We start from the raw sequence: 13,524 nt of genomic DNA, 5'->3' as shown, positions 1-13,524 counted from the left end.
CATAGAGCAATGGGAAGCCACTGAAAGAGTTTAAGAAAGATACTGATATGCTCTGACTCACATTTTTAAAATGTAACTTTGGTCAACTGAATTGTTCAGCACCCAAGATTGTAAGCATTTATCTTTTTTCTAAATAAACTTTTTATTTTGGAATAATTTTAAATTCTTAGAAAAGTTACAAAAATAGTACAGAGACTTCTTATACTCTTCACCCAGTTTCTCCTGTTACCGTCTTACATAACCGTGGTACATCCAGCACAACGAAGACACTGATGCTCGTGGATTGCCACCAACTCAACTACAAACTTGATTAGAATTTTACCTGTTTTGCCACCAGTGCTCTTTTTCTGCTTCAGGATCCAACTCAGGAGAGCATGCTGCATTTAGACCCAGCCTCTCTTAAATATTCTTTCTGTATTTGAGGAAATACCTCAAGCTAGCAAAAACTAGAATCAGCTTCCTGGTTTGTCATGAGAAGCCCTGACAGATAAGGGGTAATGGTGGGCTCAGGCAGGCTACTTCTGGAGTTACCTGGAGTCACTTAGGCAGGCCATCTAGGCAAGGGATGGAGGAGCCTCCCCAAAAGAATGGGCTGGGAGTCAGTTTAGTCAATATAGTCACATCTATTACTGTCACCTCACAAAATAAGGGTAATTTTAATACCTCCAAATTAGGAAGAACACAGGCTCAGAATAGGCATTATTTCTACACTGAATAAATTAAGCTTTATGACAAAACTAAAACAATGTCCTAAATTTTCTTATTTTTGTCTGAGAAGAATGACATTTTATTTGGACATATACCTATCCAGCCCCACAGAGTTTCATTTGGGGACAGCTGCCTCAAAAAACCAAACCAAACCAAAACAAAACAAAAACCAAAAAACCTATGTGGGAATGCAAACTGGTGCAGCCACCCTGGAGAACAGTACGGAGGTTCCTCTACAAGTTAAAAACAGAACTACCCTATAATCCAGCAACTGCACTACTAGGTATTTACCCAAAGGCTACAAAAATACAGATTTGAAGGGGTACATGCACCCTGATGTTTACAGCAGCATTACCTACAATAGCCAAACCATGGAAAGAGGCCAAAAGTCCACCAACAAGGAATGGATAAAAAAGATATGGGACACACACACACACACACACACACACTGGACTATTACTCAGCCATCAAAAAGAATGAAATCCAGCCATTTGCAACGACGTGGGTGGAGCTAGAGTATATTACACTAAGCAAAATAAGTCAGAGAAAGACAAATACCATATGATTTCACTCGTATGTGGAATTTAAGAAACAAGACAGATGAACATGTAAGAAAGGTGGAAAAAGAGAGAGTGAGGGAAACAAACCATAAAAGACTCTAAACAACAGAGAACAAACTGAACAAACTGAATAAAAGATGGAGGGAGTGGGTGGGGGATGGGCTAGATGGGGGATGGGTATTAAGGAGGGCAGTTGTCCTGTTGAGCACTGGGTGTTATACGTAAGTGATGAATCACTGAATTCTACTCCTGAAACCAATATTGTACTCTATGTTAACTAGAATTTAAATAAAAATTTAAGGAAAAAGAAAGCATAGAAAAAACCCAATTAAACCTGTGGATTTGTAAAATTATAATCACTTCATCAGCAAACACTTCCTGAAGACCTTGTATACTTCAGGCACTATGCTACCCTCTTGAGACAGATGTTTTCTGACCTACTCGAGCCTGTAGCCTGTGTGGACATCAGACGAGTCCTGATTTGAAAAGCATGCTATGGACCGAGAAAGACCAAATAACTAATTGCAGAACCTGTTCAGAGATTTATTACTAAGCCGATGGAGAGGGTGATTAAAGGCAACGAGACACTGATGTGCTGGCTGTAAAATGAGCACAACAATTGGGAGTGCCTGGCAGGAGATCCTATCTGGGATGGGAAGGGTGGCCACTCCTCTTCTTGGGAAAAAGCCTCCTGAGAGAGGCAAGGTTTCCAGCATAATTTAATCAGAGGAAACACGCTTTGAGGCAACTTCAGTTGTGTCCACACCTAACATGCAGCCGTCTTTCTTTAGTGCAGTATCTCTTCCCTACTCTTTCTTGATCATGGCAGTAGGTCTAAACAGGGATTCAAAGGTTAGAAAACCTCTTGCTAGGAGATCTCGGACCAGAAGATAAAAATCTTGATTCTAGTCAGGATTAAAAAATTAATAACAAATATTATTGGGCTCCTTCAATATGCACAGCAGATTGAGACGAAGAGCCACTCGGCCGTCTCCTCCCCGGCATCACAGGTGAAGACCAGAGCGCACCAACCAGCCAAGTGATGCTGGGGCCACCAGAGCAGCTCTGCTCGCAGCCAGCCCTGAGTGTTCCGGGCAAAGCTAGGCCACTCACAGCTGGGCTTCTTGCTTCCTTTTCCAAATGCCGTAACCCGAGCAGCACTGGTTACTTTTAAGAGTGGCTGGGAGGCTTCTTGCATTAGGATCTTCCAAAGTGCTTAGTGAAGAAGGAAAAACGGTGAGTCCCTCTCCCAGGACTCTTGAATCCGAATTTCCAGAATCTGCATGTTAGATAAGCTCCCCAAGTGACACTGACCTATCTGAAACTTTGAGAACGGCTGTCCTAAGGGCCCACTACCGATCTTTGGATGGCCACGATGAGAGACAAGTGAAGGGACGATGCAGATGACTGGGAGAAGGTCTTGTAGGCCGTGACAGGTGGAGGCAAGAGCAGGGGTAATTCCCACTACCATTCCTGTGCCCTGCTTTGTATCCTTTTTCAGTAATCTCAAATGGTCTGCGGCTGCTCTGTAAACCCTATAGTTATTGTTAACTCATGGCTTGACCCTCCAAGGTTATTGTCCACCTTGATTCTCTAGAGCCCTTTGGGCTGAAAACTTCAAAAGCCAGATACTACTCTCAATACTGTCCAACTTTCACATAGAAGATTCCAGACAACCTCAAGCCAGTGAGTCCCACTGGTTAAGAGAGGCTCTAGAGGGGCGCCTGGGTGGCTCAGTCATTAAGCATCTGCCTTCAGCCCAGGGCGTGATCCCAGGGTGCTGGAATCGAGGCCTGCATTGGGCTCCCTGCTCGGTGGGAAGCCTGCTTCTTCCTCTCCCACTCCCCCTGCTTGTGTTCCCTCTCTCGCTGACTGTGTCTCTCTGTCAAATAAATAAATAAAATCTTTAAAAAAGAGAGAGAGAGAGAGAGGCTCTAGAATCTAGACACTTAGAGGGCTTTGTCTTTGGACATCTTGTGCCTCAGCTTCCTCCTCTGTACAGTGGGTTTACTACCAGAACCCGCCTCACCAGAGTGTTGTGAGCAGCAAATGAGAGCATCTGTTCAAACTCTCAGAGTGTGCCTGGAACACAGTTCATGTGTGATAAATGTTACTTTAAATGTACAACCAGTCAAAACTACTGCCCCCCCCATGGGGAAGTGCCCACAGCACACTCGGCTGACACAAGAGTCACCATGGAGGGGTGGGGAAAAAAAAGAAAGATGAGCTTATTCACAGAGAACTGATGATGCTGTGTGGAGAATTCAAAGAGCTGTGCATGGCTGTGTGAGAGCGACGGAGGAGAGGAAATGGGGGGGCACTGCTCAGAGCCCCTGCTTGTGCTGGGGTGGAAATCATGTATGATGCAAAAGGTAAAGGAGGGAAGTGAGAAATCCATTGTGCGTGAGTCTGTCATCCTGGATGAGCAATAGAGATCATAAGAATTCTCAAGACCAGGCTGCATCATTAGATGAAGAATAAAAAGGCTTATTATTAGCGGAAATTGATGCTTTGTGAAAGCAGAACTTTTAGAACTGAGAGAATCAGACTGACATTTTGTGAAGCTGGGAAAGTGCGTTTCAATCATGATCGGTTACGGGCCTTGGGGTCTTTTGTTTTATTGTTCTCTTGTCCCATTTTCTCCCCCAGGCTCCAGACTGAACCCTGGGGGGTGAGGAGAGTATGAAAAAGCTCTTGAAGGGAGGGATTAGGGAGGGGGGAGGATTTCTTGTCCAGGAAACACACACAATCTATATTCTGAGGCTTTATTTGAACTGCTTAGAAAATACTTCAGAGGCAACCTTACACTTTTTGAAGGAGGCAATTCGGGGGGTGGAAAAGGGCATGGATGTAACTATCAGACCAGGATTTAAACATAGTTCAAATGAAGGTGACTGACTGTGTTACCTTGGGGAAATTACTTAACCCCTTGAACCTCAGTTTCCTCGTCTGTAAAATGGGGTGGAGATTATAACCGACCTTACAGGATTCTTGTGAAAAATGAGTCAAAGTAAGCATAGGATGGTGCAGAGCAAGCCCTCAGAGAAAGGGCACTCTTCCTCATCGATGTCACTGTTGTCACCATTCCTAAGAGGTTATGGGAGCAACAAAGGAACCCAGCAAAAAATTAAGCTGTTCCCTGGCTTGGAATCATAGAAACCTTCAGAAAATACACAGATCACCCGTTTCAACCCTAATAACAAGCGGAGCCATCACCAGATTTATTTGGTAAATTTCCTGTCTTTTTTGAGAAAGCAATTATTTCCAGAGCTGGAAGTCCCTAGAGTTCACATCTCGTTTAAGTTACAGAATGGTTCAAGACAGACCGATTCTCCACAGATTTTGCCTCCTGCCCCCACCCCATCCCATCACCAGCAACCAATTCCTGAGTCTCCTTTCTTCCCCAAAGTTGACCTCCCAAGGCACAAATGGCTCAGGAAGGAACAATTCCTATTGTTCTTTCTCAGGTGTTCCTGGTTTTTTTAGCCCCAAGTATTGGTGTTTCCATGTTCCGGTTTGTGGACTGCTTTGAAGATATTTTAGAAAGAGAAGAGGTGTGAGAATGAGAGTAAATGTGCAGAAAATAGTCAAGGACCATGATCCAAAAAAGGAAAACACATCCTCCCACTCACTTACTCACTGAATCATTCTGTGAACTCTCATGGAATCCCCACTGCATGGCAGGCCCTGTGCTAAGAGCCTAGAAGTCCCCAGCCTGGAAGGTAGACAGCAATAAACAGCCATAGCAGTAGAGAGGGAGGGGCACCTGTCTCACCCTCAGGTTTGGCCCAGTGACGCTTTCTGGTAAGATTACTGGACTTGTGTCCTGTGAACCGGCCTCAGAAGTATGTAGTGATATCCCAAGATACCTCTGCGTCCCACAAATGGCTCCATGCCTGAACTCCCTCGTTAGTCTTCATTTCAGAATACAAGACCATCCCTTCACTGAATGCCAGAAGACTACATCATCAGCCACACCAAAACCACTCTCCTTAATTCCCTTAACAGAACTTAACAGATTACAAAACATTTTTATGTTTATTATCTGTTGGTAGGACAGGTAGTTTTGTCCCCATTTTATACATGAGGACATTAATTAGCCTGTGGCCTCACATTTCTTTTTATTAACGTGTCAAGTTTTTATTTAAATTCTGGTTACTTAACATGTAGTGTAGTATTGGTTTCGGGAGAATTCAGTGACTCATCACTTCCATACAACCCCCAGTGCTCATCAACACAAGTGCCCTTCTTAATCCCCATCACGCATCTAGCCCATCCCCTGCCCACCTCCCTCCATCAACCCCCAGTTTGTTCTCTATCATTAAGAGTCTCTTAGGGCTTGTTTCCCTCTCTCTCTCTCTCTTTTTCCTTTCTCCTATGGCCTCACATCTCTGTGATGTGAGGTGGCGTGGGACTTGAACCCTGGTCTTCTGACTCCCATCTAGTGTTCCTCAAAGCCAGCAGGACCATCACTACTTCCTGGCACCTAAGGTGAAGGTACTCTTTCCTCCCAAAAACAGATACATCATGCTTCTGATGGAGCAAATGAACTTGAAATAGAGTTAACGTCCCACCCTGCATTCTTCAAAGAGCTCCAGGGAAGGAGGCTCTGAGAGTGCTGCCGCCCTCTGATGCTCACAGCAGAGACCGCCCAGTCCTGCGGGCACCGGGAAGAGGTCAGGGTCTCAGGGAACAGCTAGTAAAAATGACCGGTGCTTACCGGTTCCTGGGTGCTTACCACGTGGCCAGCAGCGGGCAGCAGGCTCCGGCTACATCACTCAAAGTCCCCCACCTCACCTGCCGCCTCCGGACAACCACAGTCCCTCCCACTGCCATTATTTAGGGATTTCTCCCCGCCCAGAGGGAAAACCCCAGGAACAATCCCCTCATCTACATTACTATCTACTACCCACCCACAAGTTTCTATAGGAATTGCCTTGTCATCCCATGGATGCTGTGGCCTCTATTAAAACACCACTCTGCGTCCCGGGATGCTGTCTCCTGGGACGGCTAACAGACTTGGGTTCCCTTAGGGTCTCACTGTACGCCTTGCCCCCGGCTGGCCGCTGAGCCACTGAGTGTCCCACATCTCCAGATGAGAAGAGATCCTTTAGCTCATGGCTCTACTCCCTGCCTCACAGGGACTGAGAAATTCTGGGGGCTAGGCAGGGTCGGATTCCTCATAGAACCTTCCACTGTCCTTGTGTTCCCATTTTTCCCCCAGGTCCCATGCAGAGGGCTCCTCCCTTTACTTGTAGTCCAAAGCTATATAAACAAATTGGGAAAAGTTGAAAAGCGAGGCCCCACACACCAAATGAACACTGCTGGAGAACTCTGTAAAAGTGACAGCTCAGGGAGGGCGTGCGGGAGTCGGTGCCAGCCCAGAACTCTTAAAAGGCCCCCCAGAGCAACAACAGCTGTCATTCACCCAGTCCTCACATGCTTACCTAATTATCCCTCACGAGTACCCTTTGAAATGAGTACTGTTACTGCCTTCAATGTAGATAAGAAAATGGAGTTCAGAAGGTCACTTGATGAGGTCACACCCCAAGCTACAAAATGAGGAGAGATGGGCCCCATCTCTCTGACCACAGAACCTAGACTCTGAACCCTCACATTCAACACGCAGCCCCACCCCTGGCTGTTTTTGAAGCTTTGCAGATCCAGGTAGCATTTCTTGCAACTCCAGTGCTCTGCTGAGCAATGACAAAGGCGCGTGTAAGTATTGGGTAGGAGGGTAAGTATTGGGTAGGAGGGTGGGAGGGAGGACGAGAAGCTGTTAATTTTAGATCTGTAATTCAGACTGCTCATTAAGTGGCACAGGTGTCACCATGCCCCTTATCTTGGCCATCCACCTTCCGAAATAAAAGAGTCAGGGCCTATGATTTCCTTAGTGGGAAGATCCTTCCGTCACATACTTAAAAACCCTGGGGATGATGAGACTTTTTATAAAAGACCAAAGGAGACTCTGGCATGTGGAAGTGTCCTGTCATTTTCCCCAATTTCCCTCAAACATGTCCTCAACACCTAGTAGAAAGCAACAGGAGAACATTTCAGAAATTTGTTTTTTGAGCCTGTCATGCCTCAAGGGGACCAGACTGATAAAACTGCCAATGGGTTCTTGTCAGTCTGGGCCCCTCATTCCTGCATCTGGGTCCCACAGATGTCCCTAGCAGAGCTGACTTGTAAATTTTTAACACCTAAAACACTAAATTCCTCCTCTTCCTCACTACCTTTTTTTTTTTTTTTAAGATTTTATTCATTTATTGATGGGTGGGGGGAAGGGGCAGAGGGAGAGGAACAAGCAGACTCCGCACAGAGTACAGAGCTCAACGCAGGGCTCGAGCTCACTACTCTGAGATCACAACCTGAGACGAAATCAAGAGTCAGACGCTTAACCAACTGAGCCACCCCGGCGCCCCCCCCCACTACTTTGATCAGTTCTACATAAATTGAAAATTAAGTAATTATTTCACATAGTCAAAATAAGGACACTAAAATTAGAATTCTGCCCAGCTTGTCCTATCTATAAGATTGCCCCTGCCCCAAAAGACAGCGATGATAGTAGCTCACATCCATCTGGTGTTCAATGTGTGCCAGGCGCGGTTCTCCAAGTGTGGCCTGGGAATTGGTTCGAAATGCAAATTTTCAGGCCCCACCCCAGACTTACTGAATCAGAACCCCTGAGGACAACGGAGTCCTGCAATCTGTTTTAACAAGCTTTAAATGAATGATTCTGGTGCCTTCTGAAGTTTGAGAACCCTGCCTTACTTTACTGTGTCCTCACAAACACTTTAGAAGGTACAGGAACCTTGAGCATTACTGTTCCCATTTTATAGAGAAGGAATCTAAGTCTCAAAAGTATTGAGCCATCTGTCCAGAGTAAGTAGTAACACAAGGACTGGAATGCAGGTCATTCTGCTGCCCTAAATATGTTTCCCTACCAGAGAAAAGGACGCATGACAGAGAGTCAAGGAGACAAATGGCTAGTCCCCTGGAAACCAATTAAACGCAGCTTCAGTCCAGGGCTGGGAAAGAAATTAACATCTGTGGAACAGCAGTTAAATGCCAGTCATGATACATAAATACCTCATCTCATTTAATTCTCACAAAAGCTCATGCCAGGTAAGTATCCTGAAATCAGACCAGGTAAGGTAAGCAACTGTCACAAAGCGAGGTGCAGAGTAGAATCTGAATCCCACTCAGTCTGTCTCTAAAGTCCTCCCAGCCTTCCGGGAGCGCATACACATTCAGCATATTCACACGTGTCCTCGTGGCCAGGAGACCAGAAAACCAAGGCTGAATGCATATGCAGCAGCAAATGAGATCACCCTGCTCCAGGGGTGAAAAACCACCTTGACAGCAATTGTGTGGCTTTCACAGCGTCATCAATCACCCCGTCTGCTCCTCCCTCCTTTCTTCTGCTCTCAAACACCACAGACTTTTCCCTTTCACCTTCTGAGACAGGGAAGTCAAGTTCTCACCAAACTGAACATGCTTCTGCGCTTCCTATTAATTGAGTATTCATCTAGCTTTCCACGGAAGCAAGGCCCTTAGTGGGCAAGGACGCCAGCGATGATATGAAATACCAGTTGGAACCCTAGCGATAGTCAGGGAGGATTATCATAATATAATGGATGCCTTTAATCAGCTCCACACACAGAACACATACACACCCCCGAAACTGGTGTGGAATCTACCCGGAAACTTCGAAGCTGATGGCTTAATTAACTTGCAGGCTGTGTATATCATGTCATGAAATGTCTCTAAAATCTAAGAGCACAGGAAGGTATACAACTTGGAAACTACAGTTTCCCAGCCATCATTTCATAGAGGTTTGTTTGTTTGTTTTTAAGTTCATTTATTTTTAAATAATCTCTGCACCCAGCGTGGGGCTGGAACTTACCACCCAAAGATCAAGAGTCACATGCTCTCCTAAACTCAATTAGCTAGGTGCCCTTAGAGGCTTTTTGGTTTTGTTTAAGAAAAAAAAAAAGTTACTTTCCCTTTTCACTTAAATACACAGTATTTTCCCCCTTAGTTCGTAAAATCGAAGAAACATAAAATGAAAACTCTGGACGAAAATATTTGTTGGCATAAATATATAAAACATCTCCAAAACCCCCCTAGCCTAAAACCTGCACATGGCTCTCAGCTGCTTCTAGCATGGAGCCCAGGCATCCCAGACTGCTTCATCAAGCCCTTGTGATCACGTGGCTGCCCACGCTCCAGTCCCGAAGCCTGACACGCCCGGCCCCAAACTCAGTGTTCACGCTATAGGGAATACAGGGTGTTCCCAGAAGGTTCCAGGGCCCTCACACCTGTGGGTCTCTCAGCATGGAACCCCGACTCAGCCCAGGTGCCACCTCTTCAGAGAAGTGTTCCCTGACTTCTAGGGGGAATCTCCCACCACACCATGTGCTGACCCTCCTCACACTACTTCTCACCCTATTTTGTGATCACCTATTTACTTCAGTCACCTTACAAGTCGCAAGCTCCAGTGAAGGTACCTGTGGCCTAACACCGTCCACGCACGTAGTAAACACTTCAAACACCTTTGTTGAATGAACGAGTGAATGAGTAAATTAATAAACGATAAGCCCTTATGCATTTCCCCACAAGCTCCGGATAAACCAGGAGAGAGATGATTGTTCTCTCCCGACATCTTTAAGACGCTGTTTCCACTCCCAGAGGCTCCTCTAGTCCAACACGGTCAGAAGTATCTCAAGGCCCTACTCCAAAACATTATCTAGATGAGCCCGTGATCATTATCTAGATATATCTAGATGAGCCTAGGGGTATCCACCGAATTCAAGCTTCTTGAGATCGGTGACAAAACCAAAGGTAGGCCAACTCCCGGAACTGGTTCTAGTCTGAACTAATCTGGAAACTCACTTCGGTGCAGAACTTCTGAGCATAAGGCCAGTGTAAATGTGTTTTCAGCATTTGTATTTCCTATTACCAAAGCGGTTAGACAGAAAAGAAAGCCCCACCGTAACGCTCTGCTGTCCATAAGGGGCCCTGCAGCTACAACCTGGAGAGGTGCCAGGAGTCCAAAGACCGGGGTGGGCAGCCCGCGCCCCCACCCGACGCCGCGTGCGGGAAGGCCTGGGATCCTACCTGGCCGGGGAGCGGGACCGGGGCCGCACGCGCTCCGCATTCGCAGGTCTTGGACGCACCGCCGGCGGCGGGCTCCCGGCAAGAGCACGACGCCTCTCGCCAACCTGGGCCCAGACAAGCTGGGCCTGCGCCCCGACCCGCCGACCCGGAAGGGCCATTTCCAGTCCGCCCTCCCCCGGAAGGGAGTGTAACGCTTGGCGGAGGACCAACCGAGGATCGTGGCGACCTGCGCGCCGCATCCACGAGTTTGTCATCTCAGGAGCTGGGGTCTTTACGGAGCAGGACTCCTCTCCAGACAACAAGGGCAGAGCCGTACCTCTGATACCCAGAGAACATTCAGGAGGAGTTACTGAGTGACATGGTTTTGGCCCCATTCCCAGGTGGGGGGTCCTCGAGCTTCGCTGTGGCCCCTGAGCACCCCTCTCAGCTCTTACTGAGCCCCTACTTGGGCATCTCTGCTATCTGCTGGAAGTCAGAACCCACTGAAAACCCACTGAGGCGGCCGTTGGGGCCAGAGGAAGGTGAGTGCCCGCGGAGGGTGGGAGGGGCTGGGGCCAGGGCTATGGGCCCCCCTCCACTTCTCAGTCTTTCCCTTTATGTCGCTGCTGCAGCGGCTCAGAGTGGAAGTTCGAGGTTCCACCTTTTATCGCCTTTTCCCGGGACCGCCAGGTCTTCCAGCCAATTGTCTTCTGCTTTAGGGACCCATGGCTGGTGGGGTCAGAAGCAGGGCATAGGGCTTGGCCTGGGCAGCTAAGACTGCCAGACCGGGGGTGTCCTTGACAGGGGCATAAGAGCCGCGTGAGGCTTGTACTGAGCTGCCTGAGGGCAGGGTGGGTGGGGAGGAGAAGCTAGTTCTGTGGAGGGTGGATCAGTTGCTCTAGGCCCAGAGGTTGGGGCACTGCCAGGTCTGCTGGGCTGCCAGCGAGAAGCTCCTTCCTGGCGGTGGTCACCGGCCAATGGTAAAGTCTCCAGGATTCTGAAAGGAAGCATGTTTGACCAGGGCCCTTTCCTGGCAGATCTGATGGTCTTCGTTGAAGGAAGTGGACACTCCCCAAGCTACACCCTCTGTTTCTTGGTGGGGCAGTCATGGCCCCAGGACCAGCTGTGGATCAAGGGGCTTGTGAGGCTCAAGGTTGTTCCCACGCAGCTCAGGGCCCTGCTAGATACAGCCCTGTTAGGGGATGCCTCCTTACTGGAGAGCACTGTCGACCTGCATGTTTCCAGCAGCCACCCACTCTCCCTTCCCTCCACCAATACAAGGTCTACCTCCAGAACCTGGTGGAGGAGTGAATTTCTAAGTCACTGGGGAGGTCTGAGCCCTCACTCCTCATTGTATAGGTCCCTTGCCCCTCACCTTGACCAATAAACTGGTTCTTGCCATGGTCAAACAAACAAAAACACCCTCAAATATAAAGCAACATATAGATAGTACAATGGAAGACCATACTCTGATATTATCCCAAAATATGATTCGCCAAAGAGAACCATTGTAAGAGTGTTTTAGAGGTTGATAGACAGTGAGCCTGCAAGACAAATCCAGTTCACAGATGACCACTTCCAATATATTTTTTTAATATTTCTAATTGTTGCCACAAAATAAAAATCAGGAGGTTCATGTAGCTGAAATATTTTCATGGATCTTTCAAGGTGGCGGAGAAGTACATAGACTATCACAAAGTAGCATGAAAAGTACTATGATTTATAGGTTTTCAGGAAAAATCCAAAGATCTGCCAACTCATTAGCAAAGATTAGCTGAAGCTCAGTGGTGTCAGTTGCTTTCATGTAGGGTGTGTTCTCAAGGTTGTCACAGTCCCTACCTGACCCATTTCTAAAACCAGTCTGGCCCCCTTATGCGTTTGAGTTTGCAGTCTTTGATGTCTGTCCTTACAAAATGCTTCTGAAATATTATGACTGTTATGAGCACTGCCTACAGTCTTCCATTATATCCATGTCAGTGTATACAACTCTACCTATTTATTCCACTGTATGACTACATTATGGTACATAGAACCAGTCCTTTCCTGCTGGATATTTCGGTTAGCTCCACTTATCTTCAGTTACAAAGAGCAGAACAGTAAATACCCTTGTTTATATCTTTGCATATTTTGTAGGCATTTCTCTTGACTAAAATTCTAAATGGGAAATTACTGAGTAAAAGGAACACACATTTAAAATTTCAATAGATAATGCCGAAATGGTGAATCTGGTTTACAATCTAAGCCTCTTTTAGTCCCAAGCAAGAGACAAGGAGTGGTTGAGTTTGGAGAGTGGCATCAAGAGATGAACTGTCCACCATACTCCATACCCCAATACTCCTATTTTACCCCTAGCTAATGGCTACAAAGATAATATTGGAAATTTGCAATGGAGAACTAGACCTAGCAGGATACATCTATTTTAGAATTCTAGCTGAAAAGTTAATTCAGTCATAAATTGGGCATGAAAAAAAAATGAGGTAAAAAGTCTGGTTATACTTTTGAGATTCTTCATTTGTTATTAAAAACCAAAGGACTTTTTATCCAAACGTATTGACTAGTTTTTAGTTTTTTGGCATTTCTCATTATTTTATCTAAAAGGGAAGTGCCGCCTGTATTCCCCCCTTTTGTGTTTCAGGCTTACTTCCCTTTCTGTTTCTAATAGATTAACCTAATGTTACTGTGTGAAGACTGCTTATGTTTCCAAGATTTGGGCTCTCCTGAGTGGAAGTAAAGATAAAAATGTGCAATCAGAAGTGTAATAAAGTATTAATTAGATTATCCTCTTTTTTATGAAAAATGCAGCAAATGGGATGACTTGATGGCTAACAGTGCAAACTCCCTGGACATAATGCCTGAGTTCCCTAAACACTGGCTGGGGCAAAGCATAACCCTCTCTACACCTCTGTTTCCTCATCCATTAAGATGGGAGTAATAATAGGGTTATAGTTCCTTGCGCAGAATATGGCACAAAATAATGTTAATTGTTATTATTTATCCCAACATAATAGCCAACTCCACCCCCTCTTAAAGTTCTACAGGGTGCTGCAGTGCCCAAGACCAAATAAGCCTCTGGGCAGCTGCCCTGTGCGTTGACAGTCATGTCATGGCCAAATCGGAATGAATAACTCCAGGAAAATAAACCAGGAGTTGGGCTCAG

The 13,524-nt window shown here is 46.4% G+C and overlaps 1 pseudogene; it reads left to right on the top strand.

Moving 5' to 3' along the window:
• The first annotated feature begins 10,746 nt into the window (after positions 1 to 10,746).
• Positions 10,747 to 11,678, top strand: LOC121100791 (annotated as a pseudogene).
• Positions 11,679 to 13,524: the final 1,846 nt, after the last annotated feature.

Source organism: Ursus maritimus, unplaced genomic scaffold, assembly GCF_017311325.1.
Source record: "Ursus maritimus isolate PB19 unplaced genomic scaffold, ASM1731132v1 scaffold_5, whole genome shotgun sequence".
Taxonomy (NCBI): Eukaryota; Metazoa; Chordata; class Mammalia; order Carnivora; family Ursidae; genus Ursus; species Ursus maritimus.
Note: the sequence above shows the minus strand (reverse complement) of the source record. Positions and strands in the feature narration are given on the sequence as shown.